The sequence below is a fragment of the Pelodiscus sinensis genome, chromosome 1 (genome assembly GCF_049634645.1).
Source record: "Pelodiscus sinensis isolate JC-2024 chromosome 1, ASM4963464v1, whole genome shotgun sequence".
Taxonomy (NCBI): domain Eukaryota; kingdom Metazoa; phylum Chordata; order Testudines; family Trionychidae; genus Pelodiscus; species Pelodiscus sinensis.
The window spans coordinates 285,970,185-285,991,119 of NC_134711.1; the positions used below are offsets into that span (position 1 = coordinate 285,970,185).

General features: G+C 43.5%; 1 protein-coding gene across 21 annotated transcripts in view; it reads right to left on the reverse strand.

Moving 5' to 3' along the window:
• ENOX1 (ecto-NOX disulfide-thiol exchanger 1) overlaps positions 1–16,644 on the reverse strand; it is a 562,199-nt gene extending 545,555 nt beyond the window's left edge. For 15 of the 21 annotated variants that reach the window (XM_075918964.1, XM_075918976.1, XM_075918974.1 and 12 more), the window contains exon 1: positions 15,670–15,908. The gene's annotated coding sequence lies outside the window, so the exon portion shown is untranslated. Of the gene's footprint in view, positions 1–15,669; positions 15,920–16,331 lie in introns of those variants that run through there. The other 6 variants (XM_075918965.1, XM_075918981.1, XM_075918972.1 and 3 more) reach the window with 3 other exon arrangements.
• Positions 16,645–20,935: the final 4,291 nt, after the last annotated feature.

Sequence of the window (20,935 nt, forward strand, 5' to 3'; positions counted from 1 at the left end):
CTTGCGCAAGAGCCTCTTCTGAAAAAAAATGGTGGCTCATTAGGCATGCAAATGAGGCTCGGCGATATTCCACGCTTAGCCTCATTTGCGTATTACTTGCGCAAGAAGCCGCGAGTGTAGACATAGCCCAGAAGTTTAAGAAGACTGCACTTGAAGAGATCTCCATTTCCTTTTCTTTTTGCAAGGAGGGAAGGGAAGCAGTCCTCTAAGTATGTGGAAAATACATCCTCATGCTTTTCTCAGCATTCATGGTTGACCTATTCAAAAACTTGGGGACACAATATTTTGTGTTTTTCTTCTCAGGAGATATAATCAATAGCATTAAGTGGGAATGCATTTTTCTTGGTAGAGACGCTTGTTGCCACTGTCAGGTCATTTTTCACATTAAACCAGCCACCTTGCATTAATGTCAATGGTGAGTTCTTTCATTCTACTTTCAACATTCCCTCTGTTTCTTCAATTGCAGAATCTAGCAGTGGACTGAAAAGCCTAAATCTGCCTAAAACATTTTTTCAGTTTTCAGATTTTAACAACATTCTAACAATTCATAACTCCACTCTCTACTTTCTAAGCAAGATTAGGGATATGGAACAGCTTCAATACAAGGAGACTTTTCAACTTTGAAAATAGATGACTAAGAGGGGAAACATGCAGAGTTCTAGAAAATGACGATAGGGTGGAAAAAGTGAATAGGGAAGTGTTATCCCTTCACATAACACAAAGACCCAGTGTCACCTAATGGAATATGAAGCAGGTTTAAAATAAACCAAAGGAATTATTACAATTAACCTATGGAACTCATTGGCAAGGGGTGTTCTGAAGGCCACCCCCTTAAGGCTGAGTTTTAAAAAAGAATTAGATAAGTTCATGGAAGATGGGTTCATCAATGGCTATTAGCCAAGATGGTCAGGGATGTAACCCTATGCCATTGGCTCCCAACCACCCGTCCATGGACTGACAGCAGGCCACAAACCCTTGCCACTCTACCAGGCCACACCCCCAGATGCTAATGAGCCCCACACAGCAGCAGGGTGAGTGGCACATTGGGCAGCCAGGTGTGCTGAGACTAGCACCGGGGGCACGGTAAGTCTGTCCCTCAAAGTGACCCCGGTTCTAGTTCCAGGCTGGTGGGTCCACGTGATGGGTGGCTGTGGCGCTCAGCTGTGGCCAACCGCTGTATGGAGGGCAGCTGTCCTAGCCACCAGAGCCAAGCACCGCATGACGGGCAGGTGCCCCAGGGAGCCCGTTCTCCTCCCTCTCCTTCCCTCCCCCCCCCCCTCAGTGGGAGCCTCCCCCGAACACTGATTTATGCTAGCGGAAGATCTGCCCCAAGATTTTTTAATGGCACAATTTGGAATCAGGCCAACAATCTCCTAGAATTTTTAGCTGGCATGTTAGTGTCTGCCGAGTGAGGTGCCTTTTTACTTTGCTATACTAGTATACTCCAAAAACCTGGTGTAGACACAACTATACCACCAGAAAAATATTTTTACCAGGATAGCTGATTTTGGTTGGGGAACTGTTATTTTGGTTGGGGAAATAGCTTTTTTTTTTTTTTTTTTGTCAGTAGAAGCTGCATCTTCAGTGGGCAAGTTTGCTGGTACATCTGTATTGGCAAACTTTGGGTGCAGATCTATCCTTTGGTACTCAGTTCTCACTGATTTCAATGGGAATCAGCTGCCTTTGCCTTTATTAGCAGGCTACCCTGGGGCAGGGAGGCCAAGGTTGAACAGGGGCCTCTACTACCAAGGCAGCTGGGTGGGGTGAGAGGACTGGGGCTGTTCCGAGAGGTATGAGGGGAGAGTGGGCCTCCCACATGATTTCGATCTTCTACACTGTATGTTTTTGTGCCTTTAGACTTCACATTATTTGAAGAAGGGTTATGTCACTAGGTGGAGGCAGGAAAAGGGAATAAGGAAATTTGTGTGCAGCCATCTTGGTCTTCTTAACAAGAGAGCAAGAGTCAGGCTAAGTCTGTGGCCTCACAATGCGAGATCTGTAATTAGACGCTGCCTTTGCCTCTCGCCTCCATTCGGAGATAAGGATAGAATGCTGACTCTGGCAGGGACCTTGAGATAAGGAGCATCTGGGTGGAACTAAAATAACTGTTAACCATTGATGTTTGTAATGGGAAGGAGAGACTAATTGTTATTGTTATTATATCTAAAGGACAGTATATAAACTGCTTCATAACTGCTTGTATTCGAAGATCTGCCTCGGAGGGGGGGCTTCCCCCCCGTCCGAACCACTTTTTCCCTTGCTTCAGCTCATAATAAAACTGCCTCTCGCTACTTGTTGCTTACAAACACAGAGTGAGGACAATGTTTTCTTCCACAACTATTAGTTTGGCATAGCTTTCCTACATATAATTTTGCTTTCACTGATAAAACTATTGGAAAAATAAAATCTAAGCTAATATTGATTATTAAAAACTAAACTACGTTAAGTGTATAGGAATCAGCACACAGGTTAAGGTCAATGAATGATTTGTATTGTGTGTGCACAGATGCAATGTAAAATTCACTATGTGACCACTTAAACAATTATCATAATGAATATGCAAACATGTAAACAAATTAATTACCATAATGAATATGCAAATATTTCAGTGCTGGTCCGCCAAAAGTTTTTGAATGAGTTTGCCGCGCCATGGTATAAAAAAGGTTGGGAACCACTGCCCTTTGCTCTCAGCATCCGTAAATCTCTGATTGGCAGAAGATGGGACTGGATGACAGGGTTGGATCACTTCATAATTGCCCTGTTCTGTTCATTCCCTCTGAACAGGGCACAAGGCTAGATGGTCTTTTGTTCTGACCCACTATGGCCATAGTTATATTCTTATGTAGATTATCAGTTAAAATTAGACCAACTCTCTAAGGGTACATCTACGCTGCATGCTTATTTCGAAGTAAGCTATTCCGGAATAGTTATTCTGAAATAGCTTATTTCAAAATAACACATCTACACTATAGGAAAGCCTTAAAATTAGTCTGAGGCAGACTTCCTTAATGCAGATACACTATCTTGATTTAGAGCCCCAGGAGGCAATGGGGAGGAATAACTTAGAATGACCCTGGTGAGAGGCTATTTCGAAATAGGAGCAGTGGAGGGTCTACACACGCCTTATTTCGAGATTGCTATTTCAGAATAGGCATTATTCTTCGTAGAATGAGGTTTACAGGTTTCTGAATAAGCCATCTGTTATTTCAAAATTATTTTGAAATAACAGAATGGCTGTGTAGATGCACCCTAACACTGAAAATACCAACTGTGTGCTCTTAAGTAAAATAAGTTGTTCTTTCATTATGATTCTTAGAAGACAAATGACCAGATACAAAAAAGCAGATCATCACTCCGGGTACCTCCTCACACCTTTAAGATATGTGCACTTTCCAATTATCTAATCAGCAAAAGGTTCTTTTTTTCAAGAAGAAATCTGCCAGAGGAGCTCTTATTTTTAAGAAACTCAAGAAACATTTGAAATAAAAATTTCCATCTCTTTTGTACTTAAGTGTCCAGTGTTTATAACTGGCATTAAGATAAAACTGCCAACCACTCTTCTGCATATCTTGTCACTATGTAAACTACAAAAAAATCCACATACAAGGGAGGCATGAATAAGTATAAATATGTTGCATCTCTGCACCAAGTAAATGTGTCAAGAGAGTTTGTTTATATGTATGTGCTGTCATCCTAATTTACTAGCAGAGGATTGTAAAAGCAAGCTTTTCTGTGTGTGTTTATAATTATTCCATCTTTAGTATATGACCTTATAAGATCTTATGGTTAAGTTGGGTCATTCTTTCAAGGAAAACCCTCATGAACTAAGTGGGTCACTTAACTCTTTCCTCTGAGTCAGTGTTGAAATAATGCCAACACTTCTAACAACCTTCACTATGGGTCATCATCAGGCATTTAAATCAAGGACCCCTGGCACCAAAGCCTAGGCCCCATCACTTGAAAGTAAACCTGTTAGTTGGTAGCAATATAGACTCTTGTTTTGTATACAGATCAACCAGTACAATATGACAGCGCCCTTGACCATGCTGCCACACCAGCAGAATATTAAGAGACACTTAGCTACTTTCAGATGAAAGATAAAGCTAGCTGTCATCATTGAAGATCCCACAATATTTTTCATAAGATCTGGTTAACATCATTGTTGTGGGCAATTTAATTTAAGTAATAACATTTTATCCTCCTAAATTCAGCTAGTAATTGTAGTTCAATACTTCAGTTTCATTTCTTCATCACTTCCCATCACAAAGTTTTTGTGTACAACACTAAGTGCATTAGAAATGTCTAAATAGGATTGCAGAATGTTGTTAAACACCTGTTACGTTCCACTCCAGAGGTGGCTGCCCTTCAACTGTACATGAACCATTCCACTACAACATGCAAGGCACGTTAATGCCCTTCAGAATATAAGGCAATATAGGAAAAAGATTTTTATTGAAATCATAACACATGTGGATGTACATGCGTTTCCTTTAACTTTTTTTAAATGATCATATAACAAGGATTAAGATGTCTGACATTCCCCTTGGAATCTTTAGATTTCTTGAAAGGGTGTTAACAGTGATATTCTGGCCAAATTCCAACTCTAATCATCATATTCTGCCTAACTAAATATATCCTGCTGTTTGTTGGGACTTATGAGCTGAACTCCCCTTTAAAATTCTCACAAAAATTAAGCAACCAAATACTTTTATTTGACAATTTGGCTTTTTAAAATTATACTGAGGAGGAACAACTTTTTAATAAGAACTTATTTCTTGTTTATTGATGAGACCAAGTATACCTAAAGCATAATATGCTGTGCGCTAACGTGAAATTACAAGTATCTGTATACCGTGCTAAATTACTATTAATTACATAAACATTAACAAACATTAGCTAAGGTTGGTGAAGACATGGTTGCCCTTTTAGGAGTGGCAGACAGAATAACAATAATCTTGCACTTATATCATACCTATCATTCCAGTGGATCCCAACATGTAAGCCCAGATCCTACAAATATCTGTGTAACTTTAACACACATAAGTATACCTCTTAATTCATTCTCAGAGAATAGTTATTAATGGTTCACAGTCATACTGGAAGGGCATACCAAGTGGGGTCAATGATATAAATATTAGCATAGAGACTGTGTTTATTAAATTTGCAGATGATACTGAGCTGGGAGGGGTTGCAAGTGCTTTGGAGGATAGGGTCATAATTCAAAATGATCTGGACAAACTGGAGAAATGGTCTGAGATATAGGATGAAGTTTAATAAGGACAAATACAAAGTACTCCACTTCAGAAGGAATAATCAGTTTCACACATACAGAATGGGAAGCGACTGTCTAGAAAGGAGTACTGCAGAAAGAGATCTAGGGGTCATAGTGGACCACAAGCTAAATATGAGTTAACAGTGTGATTCTGTTGCAAAAAGCAAACATGATTCTGGGATGCATTAACAGGAGTGTTGTGAGAAAGACACGGGAAGTAATTTTGCTTTACTCTATGCTGATGACACTCCAATTGGAGTATTGTGTCCAGTTCTGGGCACCACATTTTAAAAAAATGTGGAGAAATTGGAGGGTCCAGACAAAAGCAACAAAACTGATTAAAGGTCTAGAAAACATGACCTATGAGGGAAAACTGAAATAACTGGATTTGTTTAGTTTGGAAAAGAAAAGATTGAGAGGGAACAGTTTTCAGATGGCAGTTTTCAAGGACCTAAAAGGATGCTACAAGTAGGAAGAGAAAAATTGTTCTCCTTGGCTTTTGAGGATAGGACAAGAAAAAAATGGGCTTAAATTGTAGCAAGGGAAGTTTAGGTTGGACATTAGGAAAATCTTCCTAACTGTTAGGGTCATTAAACACTGAAATAAATTGCATAGGGAGGTTGTAGAATCTCCATCTCTGGAGATATTTAAGAGCAGGTTAGATAGACATCTATCAGGGATGGTCTAGACAGTACTTGGTCCTGCCGTGAGGGCAGGGGACTGGACTTGATGACCTCTGGAGTGTTCTATTATTCAAGTCAAGCCAATCTCTACCATCTCCTTCAACTTCTATTTTGACCAGTCCATACTGTGTTTCTCACTTGATCACTCTCAGTCTTCCCCAACTCCATTCTTCGCAATTCTCTGTGAACCACCCTAACCATTCCATGTCTCATACTCAGTTCACTCATTGCCCCACATGCACCCTCAATCAACCAACTGATCCAACAAGCACCACGGCATCCCACCTGCAGGTTTCTGTCCCGGCTCCCTTTCTCCTCCTATTACAGACTGTGTGAGAAGAGGAGCTGAGTTAGATGCTCTCTTCATCAGGGCTCAATGAAGCTTGCAGAGCTTCTCTTTCTCTTCTTCTCCACTAATGTGGCAGGCAGCCAGAAAGAGACACTGATGAGCAGTTGTCCAGAGTCCACCCAGATTACATGACGTAGAAGCTGTGAGCTCAGAGGAGGTGGGAATAGGGATGCATCAGCCCCAAATGCCACCTCGTAGCACTGGGTCTGATTTTATTTCTCAACTGGGTGATGGCTGCTCCATTAACACAATGTCCCTTAACCTTACAGGATTGCTAATTGAGGAGTCAATAGCATCTCCTATGCCATCTACTAGAGGTGATTCTTGCATGCCCCTCTTCAAGTTCCAACTCAGTCTGATCCTATGACTTAGGGCAGGATCACAACACAGTTTTATAAAGCTCAAAACAATTGTTCCTACTCTGGAAATTACTTTGCGAAAACATAAATATTGTAGTTCATACAGAGACTGTGTAAAGAATGGTAAGCCCAAAATCTAATCTACTTCCTAACCCTCTTAAATTAAAACAATAAAATTTACACATGAAAGAGATCTATTAAATCATCCACTCCATCACCTGGAAAATGCAGGATTATTCTCTGCAGTACATTTATCAGTGATTAATCCAATCCACTTTTAAATATGTCCCAATCAGTGGGGCTTTCACTATTCCCTTGACTATTCTACAGCCTGATACAACTTACTGGCAAACATCTTTTCCTGATACTCCACCAAAGATATCCTTTTCTTAATTTCATCCCATTATTCCCAAGAATCCTCCCATGTACCACATTAAATACAGGCAGTCCCCGGGTTACTTCAGTCCGACTTACGTCGGACCCCTAGTTACGAACCGGGGGGGGGGCCCGCTAGGGCGGGGTGCCTCCCCCACTGTCATCACCTCCGGCAGCGCAGGGGGCGCCCCCCCCCCAGCAGACCAGGGAGATGCGGAGTGGCTTTTCTCGCCGCGGAGGACGCAGGCAGCGGGACCGCGGCGTGTCTCGGTGATCCCGCCGCCCGCATCCTCCGTGGCGAGAAAAGCCGCTCCGCGTCTCCCTGGTCTGCTGGGGGAGGGGTGCAGCTAGTGGGGCCCCCCCCCCAGCAGACCAGGCTTTTCTCGCTGACGCCTGGGGTAGAGCAGATGGGGGGCTGTCGGGTTGGTCCCACAGCACCGAGGTGCGGCGCTACTGGACCAACCCAGCAGCACTCCAGCTGCTCTGCCCCAGGCGTCCCCAAGTCAGCTGCTGCTGAAACTGATCAGCGGCTGACTACAGGAAGCCCGAGGCAGAGCTCCTCTGCCCCGGGCTTCCTGGAATCAGCCGCTGATCAGTTTCAGCAGCGGCTGACTTGGGAACACCTGGGGCAGAGCAGCTGGGGTGCTGCCGGGTTGGTCCAGTAGCGCCGAGGAGCGGCGCTGCGGGACCAACCCAGCAGCACCCCAGCTGCTCTGCCCCAGGCGTGTCCGATTCAGCTGCTGCTGGTCAGTTTCAACAGAGGCTGAATCTAGACGCCAGTTCCGACTTACATACAAATTCAACTTAAGAACAAACCTACAGTCCCTATCTTGTACGTAACCCGGGGACTGCCTGTAATTATTTTTCTCCTTTACATTAACTATCTTGAAATAGTTGTACACTGTTAACGCTGGGGGACGTCTGGGGAGGGGGAGAGTACGTCTGTGTGTGCCGTAAGGTGAGGTAAGCTCGAGTGTAGTATCGGGCCCGGGATCCTGTTTGGTTTTTTTTTCTTTTGGTAACTAATTGACCATTCATTATAGGGAACTTTCTGGGTGTCTGGCTGGTGAGTCTTGCCCACATGCTCAGGGTTTAGCTGATCGCCATATTTGGGGTCAGGAAGGAATTTTCCTCCAGGGTAGATTGGCAGAGGCCCTGGAGGTTTTTCGCCTTCCTCTGTAGCATTGGGCACAGATCACAGCTGAAGGACTCTCTGCATGTTGGGGCCTTCAAAGTATTTGAAGGCTTCAATATCTGAGACATAGGTGAGAGGATTATTCTAAGAGGGGTGGGCGAGATTCTGTGGCCTGCACTGTGCAGGGGGTCAGACTAGATGATCATAATGGTCCCTTCTGACCTTAAAGTCTATGAGTCTATGAGTAATTTATTGCAAAGCTCACTCTCTCTTTAGATATATGTATCTGTTAACTTTTTCTCATAAGTCAACGCCTCCAGGCCCTTGAATAATTTTGTTGCTCTTCTCTGAACAATACTCCATCCAATTTGTCAACAGCTGCATCCAGAAATTGCAGGTATGCTTACTGCAGCATCTTGCAGAAAGGAATTCCCATCTCCTTGCTGTATGATATGATGCCCTTGCATATTTAGCTCAAAGGTGAACTGTCCTTTTCTGAAGCTGTATCACATGACTGCGTAATTTTCTATCATCTATTACTCTTAGCTCTCTTCTAGCATTGTTGCTTTTCAAGTTTCTCCCTCCCATTAAGTGTGTATATTTTAAGTACTTTCCCCAGATGAACCTGCACTTTTTCCCATTGTTGTTCTCTCACTATTTGCATTCTTCTCTCTCTCTCCTTGATCATTAATGAAAATCTTGTTAGTTTTAAAGATTATAGCATTTCATTGCATACCAAACTTAAACTCGGCTTTGAGGATTGTCAATTTCACCATACATAAAAAAAATGGAAAAGTATCCATTGATAATCATCAAAATTTGCAGATAGACAAATTAAAACCAAAAATGCTTCTTTGTAACATCTTAGGGTATGTCTACACTACAAGACAAAGTTGAATTAAGATACACAACTTCAGCTATATTAATTGTGTAGCTCTTTGCAGGAGGAGTAATGGTAGTCCGAATTAGGGGCTTTAGTTCAAACTACCTAGCCCGTGCCGCGTGTAGCTGCGGGCAGGAAGTTCAAACTACCGGGCATTTAAAAATGGCAGCGCCCGGGAACATGCAAATAAAGCCCAGGATATTTTAATCCCGGGCTTCATTTGCAAGTTCAAATGACTACATTAGCCACCCTAATTCGAACTAGGGTGGCAGTGTAGACATACCCTTAGAGTCTGGATCAACAGACTGGATTTGCAGGGCTCATGCTTTAGGACTAAAAAGAGAAATGTAGATGTAACTGCATGGTCTGGAGATAGGGATGTTAAAATGTGGTTAATTGACTAGTTGATGGAATTTCCATCAACTACTTGACTAGTTGATAAGCACTTCTACATTCCACCTTTGAAATGTACAAAAGCCCCAACTGGGGCTCTTGTACATTTCAAAGAAAGAATGCAGAACTCTGCCTACAACCTTGGGCCAGTGGGAAGTCCCGCTGACTCCAGGCTGCACACAGGTGCCTGCTTTGAAATGTATAAGAGTCCCAAGGGCAGAGGGGAGTAGGCGGGGGGGGGGGGCTCTTGTGGATTTCAAAGCCATGGAGCCCGGGATCAGCGGGGGACTCTGAGTCCCCTGCTGACCCCGGGCTCCATGCTACACTGCATGCCTTGCAGAGCCTGAGGTTAGAGCCGGACTCCCCAGCTGACCCCAGTTCTGTGCGGAATTTCCCCAGAACCCGGGGTCAAGTGGGGATATGTTGCTAGTCCACTAGTGTAATAAAGTGGGATTTTCTTTATATTTTATATGAATAATGTGTTCCCCTTGGTTTCTCTATGTGCTACATGTTTAACTAGGTGGTGGGAATAAAGTTATTTATCTTTGCAGTGACCCAGGTATGACTATCATCTAGCTGCATCGGCTCAGACAATAGCCTAGACATTTTGTAACCCAATAACTAAAGACCTTGGCACCCACTATCCCCAGGAAGCCAGCACTGGGAAGCCAGCCAGTTTTGGCTAGCAGGAAAACAGAGAGTTAAGGGGAAGAAGAAGAAATGAGAACCAGATGAACAGTACAGTGTGAGCTGCTGGAAGCAGGTCACACACTTCAGGACAGGACTCAGGAGACTCTGGGCTGAGGACTTACCTAGATGAACTTTTCTGTTTCTTTTCCATTCTGCATGCTGATCTAAGAACTTTGTACACTGTGTTCCAGACAGTTAATAAACTCTTTTTACTTTTACAACATTGCCTGAAGAGTCACTCCAGTTGAAGGAAGTTGAGGTACACTGCTCCCTATGGGTGTGCAAGCCTTCCCCAGGTGCCCAATTTGAATGGACTCACTGACGAGAGCTTATGGCATGATGCAGGTGTGCTGACAGCTCTGAGATTCGGTCCCAGGAGATGGTGAAGCCAAGGGAGTTATCTCAGAGAGAGAGTGCGGCCCTCAAGGAGGGCCACTCAGGGGCTGTTCCGTCGCTGCTTGAGAGCTCCATACCTGTAAATCTGTGACAACTAGTCAGGCCCATCATTTCACAGATGGAAAAGGGGGCCTTGGGGAATAAAAATGACAAATGCCTAATTCAGGCTGCTGAACACTTTTAGATGAAGAGGCCCAGTCTATTAGGGTGTCAGATGTCGCAATATTATCAGAACCAGATGTCACGATATTAACATAAGAACATAAGAATGGCCGTACTGGGTCAGACCAAAGGTCCATCTAGCCCAGTATCCTGTCTGCTGACAGTGGCCAGCACCAGGTGCCCCAGAGAGGGTGGACCAAAGACAGTGATCAAGCGATTTGTCTCCTGTCATCCCTCTCCAGCCTCTGACAAACAGAAGCCAAGGACCCCATTTTATCCCCTAGCTAATAGCCTTTTATGGACCTAACCTCCATGAAATTATCTAGCTTCTCTTTAAACTCTGTTATAGTCCTAGCCTTCACAGCCTCCTCTGGCAAGGAGTTCCACAGGTTAACTACATGCTGTGTGAAGAAGAACTTTCTTTTATTAGTTTTAAACCTTCTACCCATTAATTTCATTTGGTGTCCTCTAGTTCTTCTATTTAGGGAACTAATAAATAACTTTTCTTTATCCTCTCCACACTATCCTGATATTAGGGACTGTGTCTTATATCAGCACCTATTACCCTCAGGCATTACCCCTCTCTTCTATTCTCATTTTTCACACTTGCTTTCTGGTTACCATATTGGCCTTTGCCCCTTGAATGGAATGGAATTTAGGAGGGGAAAAAGGAACCACACTTTGGATGTTAATGGGCAAGTGAAGCAAAGAGTAAAACCCTAATACGTTGCAGCTTTAATCCAAGAATTTACATTCACTGCTAGTAAAAACTATAGCAGTTGTCATGACAGGAGTTACATGGAGAGTATTTAAAAATCATTTCTAAATGCCTTAGGTTTATGTGCTGAGTTATCATTCTCTTCCTCTATTTTTACCTCCCCACACTTTTTTTATTTTCTAACACGTCTCTTTTTCGTCATCTCTTTTCTGTAAACTGGGGGTTGGGGAAGGGGAGGGGATGTAGGATTGTTGTAACTATTCTAAAACATGGTGAGATTAGTCTGTGGATCACAGATTCATGAGTGACCCTTTAGAAAAATGCTGAAGAAATCATTACAAACTACAAAATCGGGCAGGCTACTAAATCCAGATTAATATGCTATACACCAAATTGTGCACACTACTAAAATGTGCATTTTGAAATGTATATATGAAAACAGCTACTTACTGGTACCTCGGTGAATTATGATATTCTCTCACTACTCAACTTCAATCATTTTATTCAAATTGTGTGTATCTTACTTACGGTCTTAAATGAGCTAGAAACACACCTATATGTGATATAAATTAATCATATATGACAACATGCTGGATCTTTTAAAAACATTGTGAACCCCCAGAAATCACTCAGGGTATCCAGTTCCCATGCTCAATACAAAATGTTGTTATTTAATAATGCATATATGATCAAAGATTGCTGCTCTCCTAGTATCAAATCTTCCTTGTAATATTACAGTTTGGAAATACAAGATGTTTTAACTCTCCTGAATCTAATAAATACGTCTATTTCACTTGCTTCACATTAGCAACCAGTATGGGTGTGAATAAGACAATGAATCACTATGCAACAGAATCTGTTTATATTACAGAAGATCAACACATAAAACCCAGTGAAGAACTTTTCATAACCTTCACAGTATGCTTTGCCTCTTATGGGCTAGAGGACTGGGGCCGCCAGCCTGCTTACTAGGCACAATTAAGCAGGAATAACCTGGATATTTATAAGAGCAGAAGAAAGAAGCCAAACTGCTCACCCTGCAGAGAGAGATCTGAGGGTATGTCTACACTACTGCTGTATAGCTGCTGCTGTTGATCTTCCAGGGTTTGAGGTAATGGTCTAGTTATGACAGCTAATTCAAAGTGAGAGGGGCATTCCGGTCGATGCCGGTAACCCTGCTTTCATGGGTAAGGGAAGTCGAGGAAAGAGTGTTCTTTCTTTGACTTCCTGCAAGGTAGACAGCACCAAAAACCAAATTAAGCTACTTTGGTTTTGATTTCAGCTACACAATTAACATACCTACAGTTGCGTATTTCAATTCGACCTTGTCCTGTAGTGTAGTTGTACCCTCTGGGAGAGAATAGAGTGAAATACCAGATATGTCTACACTGCATCTGGGAGGGAGTCTCCCAGCCCAAGCTAACAGACTCATACTAGTGAGTTAAAAAGAGCTTGTAAACATTACAACTTGGGCTGGAGCTTGGGCTGGCATGAGTCCTAAGTTTATTGACCTGGGCATTCCCAGAAGCAGCACAGACATACTCATATAGGCTGCTGGGAGTGAGTAGGCTCCTTTAGAGAAACTTGACATTTGGGAAGTAGAAGAATGGGTAGGGAAGGCCTAAGAGAATGGGTGGGCTTGAAAACTTCATTAAATAAACAAATGCTCAAAATAAATCGGGAGCCCTCAACTGGGAGAGAGAAAGGCTGAGAATAGATTTGTAAAGCAGAGAAGATGCTGAAACAGCTGAGAAGGTGGGAGCTATGACCAGTTTAAGGCTGGAGGGAGAGTTTATTTTTTGAACATTTCAAACTGAACCCTAAGAAGAGCAGTTCCTGGATTTCTAAAAGCTATCTGAGGGATTTACTGAAGAACCACAAGGGGAAACTGAGGCAAGGGACTGCTTGCAGGGTTGTCCTTAGTCCACAAGAGGGCGCCCAGCATGAGGCTACACAGTCACAGTAACATTCTACTATAGAGAACAAGAGCAAGAAGTATAATGCACAACCCCCTCATCACATTAACCCATACAACTTCCCCCATACAACCACAGTTCAATATCACCACCAGAATTCTGAGCACAAAAGTTTGTCAAAAAGTTGCAAGTTGATAGGCAAAAAACACAGATACTGGGTTAGATTTACAGCATGCCATAATGGATTTCTCAGATAGATGGCAATGCATATAGTGCATTTAAGATTAAAATATGGCCCAACGTCAAGATTTCATTTCAGTGTTTATAGTCTCAGATTAGGGGCTTTATAGCATTATCAAAATAAACTATTATCTTTATAAAAGTTAATACCTACTGTGACTGATTTCAATGGGAGTATATTGGGCCTCAAGGTCTTGAACTAGGCAGAGACACCATAGGTTTTACTTACTAGACTGTCTGTCACTCAAAGAAATGTCAATAGATAGAACACAGGCTATACTTTTTTCATCACTATAATATCCAATAAATATTGCATATTATTTACAATGGGTAATACAGTTAAGTCAGATTTTAAAACCAGTGATAAAAATATTTTTAAAATTATTTAGAATTGTTACTTGAAAAAAACCTCTCTCTTTTGCCCTTTTATTCTAACATGCAGAACTGTTAAGATATAAGCATTTGAGTGAAATTTTAATTGTTTAATTGCAAAACACAGTAAATCCCTTCTTTGCCAAAGGGAAATATTTAAAAAGCAGCTTAGAAGCAAATGAACAGGAGCAAGTCTCACTTGCACTTCTGCATCTGCTTTAGGGTTTCAATCTATGACTATCATGATTTGGAAGCATCCACCATCCTTTTGTTTTCTTTTCACAGTAGGTGGTTGCTAGGGAACAAAATACTATTGTCTGATTTCATGATCTATTGCCCGGTTTGCCTGACAATAATCCTTTCTAAAATTTAACAAGAGTCACTTCTTAATGTATTATATATGAGAAAAATAAAGACTAAGAGAAATATGAGAAGAGAGAGAGAATCACCTGAAACCTTTTTAAAACTTAAGATTCAAGAGGAAGGATGCAAATATCCCTGGACAATGAATGCAGATTAACTTAAGTACTTTTCACACATACGCACATGCACAATCATTTTCTACAATCATATCTATAATATTTCCCCTAAATTGTCAAAGAATATCATATCTTTTTTGCAACTGAACAAGCCTCCTCTCACTGCTTTAGAGTTATTATTGTGCACTCTAAGTTCTGTATACATTCCACATAATAGAATGTGGGGACTAGAGAAGCATACAGTTCATAATTCAGATGGGAGGAAATGTTGCTATTCAGATTGTATTCATTTTGGGGTCTCCATTTATTTACATAACATTGGGATAGATAGAAAAGTCTAAGTCAGTGTTTAGTATAACAAAAGATAATGCAGGATAGTGTATCTGAAATTCCAAACAATACTAACAGTAAATATGTCACATATTTTTACACTGAGGAAGCTTCCTAAACAAGGGATTAAAAAGATTATTACTGCCAGACAATGTGAGTGCCTGTGATGGCATCATCAGAACATGATGGAATCAGAGTCTAGGAGAGGGCAATCACACTTAGAAACAGAGTGACAGATGAATATATGTATGCACAGATATAGCTGCAAATAAATATTTTAAATAAAACCAATAGCCAATACTCTTTCACACACCTGAAATTTTACATCCTACACAGCACATGGTATTTCAAAGGTCTTTCAAGGTGTGTGTTTTTTAATGTATGAATGCATATTACTTTTTTGTTGCAATAAAATTTGAGAGAAAATAAATGAGGCAGGTTCCAAAGGAGATCAAAGCTTTGACATATTACAATGGAGTTTTTTATATTAAAAGTAATACACATGAATATAAAGTACACAAATCATAGTAATGACCTCAGAGCTCCTTCTTTTCTCAGCCCGGAATAGAATTTATTCTAATGTCTTCCCTCTCCTTAAAGAGCCCGATAGTCATTACCAATGTACATTTAAAATGAAGAGTAAGAGTGAAATGCAAGCCAGCCCTCTTCATGTCACACAACAATAAATTAACCCAGCAATAGGCACAGAGAAATTAGAGATGGACAAGTCCTAATGCACAAATCCATCCCCTTGCCAAGAGGCAGAATATGCTACAAGCAATATTGTTCAAGTGGTATCTAATAAGGATCTCTCTGTCCCTGACTGGCTGCACACCCAAGACCTCTATCATTTACAACTTCAGTGAAACCTGTCTTAAGCAATCACCCAGGAGACCAAGAAAAAAATAAGCCGTCACCTAGTACAGCTGCTCTTTAGTTACCACCAAACTGTCCTGGGAACTGCAGAGAGAGACTTTGAGGGATGGCTTCACCCACGGTCCAGTGATGCTGGTCTCCGGGGCAGGCTCCCCAGGCTGGAGGGCTGGGGAGGGTTTACCCCGCCAGCCAATCAGCAAGAGGAAGCCCGGGGTAGAGGGTGGGCAGGAGGCGTGTGGCCGGAGGGGCCATGCGCTCACTGTCGGCACCACGCGTGCCGCCGGCGGGTGCCCACCCAGGTTGGGTCGGGGGCGGAGGAACAAGCCTGGCTCGAGGAGCGACCCGGCGAGCGCAGCTGCCCTGCACCCCAGCCCGGTGCGAGCCCGTCCCCGCGGCTGCCGAAAGGAAGATGCCCCCCTCCCCCCCAACAAACTTTCTGGCTCCCCGGGGCCAGCGGCTGGGCTTGCGGGGGAGGGGAGGTGGCCAGGGCGCTGCTGGGAAAGGGACGCACGGCGGGAGGGGGGATGCTGGTTGGGGTGCGGGGCAGAGCCAGCAGCGGGGGAGCGCGGGGAGCCCCCCTGCCCGCCCCCGCACGGCAGCGCCCCCCAGCCTGGCAGGGGAGCAGGCAGCCGCGGGAAGCGGCGCAGCCCGGGGGATGCTGCTGCTGCCGCCGCCGCCGCCCGTCCCTGCGCGCCCTCCCTACCTGCTGGCGGTGCGGAGCGGCCGGGGCGCGGCGCGGCCCCTTCCCCCTCGGCCGGCGCCGCGCAGCCCCCACCCCGGTCCCGGGCAGAGCGCGAGCCCGGCCGCCGGAGCCTGCAGCGCTGCGGGCGGAGGACGCCCCGTGGCGGCGGGAAGCCCCGGCGAGCGGCCGCGCGCGGAGCCGGCTTAGGGGCGCTGGCGAAACAGGCGCCTCTGATCCGAAACGTGCGTGTGTGCCAGTGTCGGGCTGGGGTGCGCGCGAGTGCGAGGGATGCGGCAAGGGAGCGAGGGAAAATTCCCCCGCTCAGGAAAGCCGCAGAGAAGGGGCAGAGCAGGTGTGAGCGGGGCTCGGCGGCTGGTGCGGGGGCCGGGGGGCCGGCAGGGAGCGCGCGAAGCAGCCGCAGCCGCCCGCGGGGAGGCTGCTGGGGAAGTGGCTTCCCCTCCCCGGGGCAGCAAGTGGGGAATCTGTCACCTCCAGACGGCACGGCGACCTTGACAGGAGCCGGGGCAAGCTGGCAGGGCGCGGGCGGGCGGGCGGGCGGGCGGTCAGTAGGAGGGGATGCGGGGAGACTCAGAGGGTGGGAGCACAAAGGGACTCAGCCCTGCCCAGCCAAGGGCTCTGGGCGAGAAGGTCAGAAGACACCGGGGTGTTTTAAATAAAGACGCTCCAGCTCAATCCCAGCTGGTGCCCAGAGCCTCTTTGCTCTCCCCATTTTGTTGAACACTGGGCAGCAGGTTGCCACCTTAGTTTACTCTTACGGGGGGGGGGGGGAACGTTGATTAAAACGTATCCACCCCCTTTAACCTCCTGAATAGTTCTCTTGCTTTGGTTTCCGTGTAAAGGGGACACTGAATAGTTTGCCTCTTTTCAGCATCCATTAAACAGTGAATTATAGATGAAGAGGGATAGGAGGTTACCTTCGCCCCTTCCCCATTGCTACCTTCAACAGGGAATAAGGGATGAGGGCCACGTGGCTGTCACAGCAAAAATATAATCTCTAGTTCTACTCATGTGATCAGGCATCCTAGGGCCTCCTGAATTTACACCAGGTCTCCCTTAAAGAACACTCATGAGTAGTTTACATCTGCAACCACTTTATTGTCTTGTTCAGTTTCCCAAATTAATGCCCAGTCTGACTGGGTCAGTAATTCTTTAGGACTCTTCCAAGGAGAATCTGGGTGCTACAGAAAGTAATCATGTTAGTGGCACTTTGACTTCCTGAGTTGTTTGGAGTCTAAATCCGTATCCTCCTTCACATAACTTCTCTACTCCTGTTGGACATATATTATACCTCTATATAGGACTCACAATTCAACAAGGCTGTTGATACACTGGAGGAGGTTCAGAGAAGAAACATGAGAATTATTTTAAAAGTTCCTTATAGCGATAGACTCAAAAGGCATGCCTACTCTACAATAAAACACCAATGGCTGCCTGTGCCAGCTGACTGGCGCTCACTGGGCTTGGGCTATGACTGAAATGTAGGCATTGGGCTAGAGCCCGGTCTAGATCTTAGGCTTGCTTATTACAGGGGCCTAGAGTGGCTCCTACCCAAGCTTGAATGTATACACTGCAGGTTTTTAGGCCCTCAGCCCCTTGTCAACTCAGCTGACACAAGTCAGCCAGAGATATTTTAGGCTAGGTCTAGACTACCAGGCTTTATCAGAAAAAGCTATGCAAATTGCACTCTGCAATTTGTGTAGCTTTTTCTAATCGCTTTTGCGGCAGCGACTTTTCCATCATTTGTCCCTGTCTATTTATTTATTAGTCCTTTGGCCTCCACAGTCATTCTCCATCTCTTGCAATCCTTAGTGATAGTCTTGATTTGATCCCATGTTAAGCCAGCTGCTTTTACTTCATCCAGGAAGCTTTGTTGCCATGTTTGTTTGGGACGTCCCCTTTTCCTTTTTCTCTTTGGATTCCAGTCTAACACTTGTCTCATAATACATTCCTCACGGTCCTTATGCAGGATGTGGCCTGCCCATCACCATTTTCTCCTCTTAATCTGGACCTCCAATGGTTTCTGATTTGGTTTGGTCCACAAGGTTTCTTTGGCACTCTATCATACCATTTTAGTACAGAGAATGTGTCTAAGGCATTTATTGACAAACGTCTGAATTCTCTTAGTGTTGCTCTGGACAACATGCCACGCCTCCGAGCCATACAGCAGCACTGATTTCACATTGGAAATGAAAATACGTAGTTTGGTTCTTGTTGAAATGGCTCTTGTACCCCAGACTGGTCATAATATGGGAAAGGCCTGTTGCGCCTTTCGTATTCTCGCACTGATTTCCTCTTCAGTTCCCCCATTCTTGCTGATAACACTCCCCAAGTATACAAACTGGTCAACCTCTTGCACTGTTTTTCCTTCAATTGTTTCTTCCACCTTCCTGTTTGTTGTTAATGCGCATCAACTTGGTCTTCTCTTGACTAATCTTGCGGCCCACTTGCTCAGCTGTTTCCTGTAGGGCATCCATCTTCTCTTGCATATGCTCTAATTTGTCTGCAAGCAGGGCTATGTTGTCTGCAAATTCTAGATCTTCAAGTTTCCTAGTTTGAGTCCATTGGAGTCCCCTTCCTGAGTCAGCATATGCTGGTTTTGTGACCCAGTCTAGGACAATCAGGAAAAGTAATGGGAGAAAGAAGGCAGCCTTGGCATACACCTGTTGAGATCTGGAATTTTTCTGACAATTTTCCATCATGGATGACTTGGCAAGAGTATTCTTCATACAGTTTCTTGATGATGATAATCAGTTTTCCTGGAACTCCATAATGTTGCATGATGGTCTAGATGGACTGCCTGTCCACACTGTTAAAGGCTTTCATAAAGTCTATGAAGTTGATAAAGAGTGGTGCCTGCCATTCAATGCATTGTTCTATGATGGTCGGAAGTATTACTATCTGGTATGTGCAAGATCATCCTCTCTGAAAACCTTCCTGTCCTTCTCGTAGTTTGTGGTCTATGGCATCTTTCATTCATTCCAGAATTACTCTGGTTAATACTTTGCTTGGGATGGACAGGAGGGTAATCCCCCTCCACTTTTCACACAGTGACAAATCACCGGATTTAGGGAATTTCACTAGCAGCCCTTTTCTCCAATCTCTTCTGTTGTCCATATCAGATTTAGCAAACTGTCTAGATGGGGCCAAATGGCGGAAACAAGGTATACAGGGCTCCCTGAAAGAGCGCGTCTGCTCTTCTGTGAAAAAAAGTGGAAAAGCAAACGCGTTCTTTGGATGCATCGGGGTTTTTGCGGAATACTCCATATTCTTGACATAGTTTTACTAAAGTGTAGACGTACTCAAAGAGCTTAATCTATTTAGCTACCAATTTTAAGGGGTTACTTGCTCACAGTCCATAAATATCTACCTTGGGAACAAACATTTAATAAAACAATTTTTGATTTAGCAGAGAAAGGTATAAGAATCCAATGGCTGGAAATTGAAACTAGACAAATTCAGACTAGAACTGAGATGTCCATTTTTGACAGTGAAGTAATTAACCACTGGAACAGTTTACCGAGAATCATGGTGGATTCTCCACCACTGACAATTTTAAAATCAAGATTGGATGTTTTTTTTCTAAAAGAGATGCTGTAGGTATTATTATGGGGAAATTCTATGGCTTGCGTTACACAGGAGATCAAACCAGGTAATCAAAATGATCCCTTCTGGTCTTAGAATCTGAATCATGATATTAGGGTACTGATGCTGGAGGTGCTTTTTTCCAGTGGACCATAAACTTACAGTAGGTCTTGATTGCTTATGGCAGTTTTATTCAGCAGACAGAGCATTAGACTGTGTCATGAAAACTTGGGTCATGTTCCTAACAGTATCTGTTTGATTTTGCACAAGTCACATCAACTCTCAGTGCTCCTTTTATCCTATCTATACAAATCTACAAATGTAGTGACCTTTAGTGACCTAGATTCAGGTCCTTAAAGATATATCTTTCAGGATCTGAGTCCCAGAGATGAAAAGTGAACTTTGTATGAACTAAGTACTATTATTAACAATTAAATGATACACCTAGTATGAGCAGAAATGTTAATACTGTTTTTGTGGCTGAATGTCAGCTGAAGCACAATGTGTTTACTAAACTTATCCTGCAATTTCAGCTCTTCAAATCCTTTTCCAAATGGTGGTGCAGAATAGTCATGTGCTGCAAATGGCTGAGGAGCCTGTGTTTTATTGCTGGATAATGATGTCTTTGCATATCATTTTATGATGTGGTTCGGAATCATCTGGTTGTTAATTATTTTGGTAAATATAAAATAGTCATATCAAACATGGATATTGAAATAGTATGTTAAACATTTCATATATATTGGATACATCCTAAATTGATAATGATAGAAAGCTGTGGGATTTTTGTTTTCTATTTTCTTACATTTCTGAGGGTCTTCTTTCATTAAAGGATCACTACAATATGTCCAAAGCTGTTGTGCTCATTTTGTATTTACAGTGCTAAATAATTTTGGGTTTAAAACTTTAACAGTAAATAAACTTTATGCATCAGAAGTCATTTCCACACCACTACGCTTCCCTGATTTAAACAATACTGGCTTGTGCTGCCTCTGTGTGTGGCTTTTTCCCCTGGCTGGCAG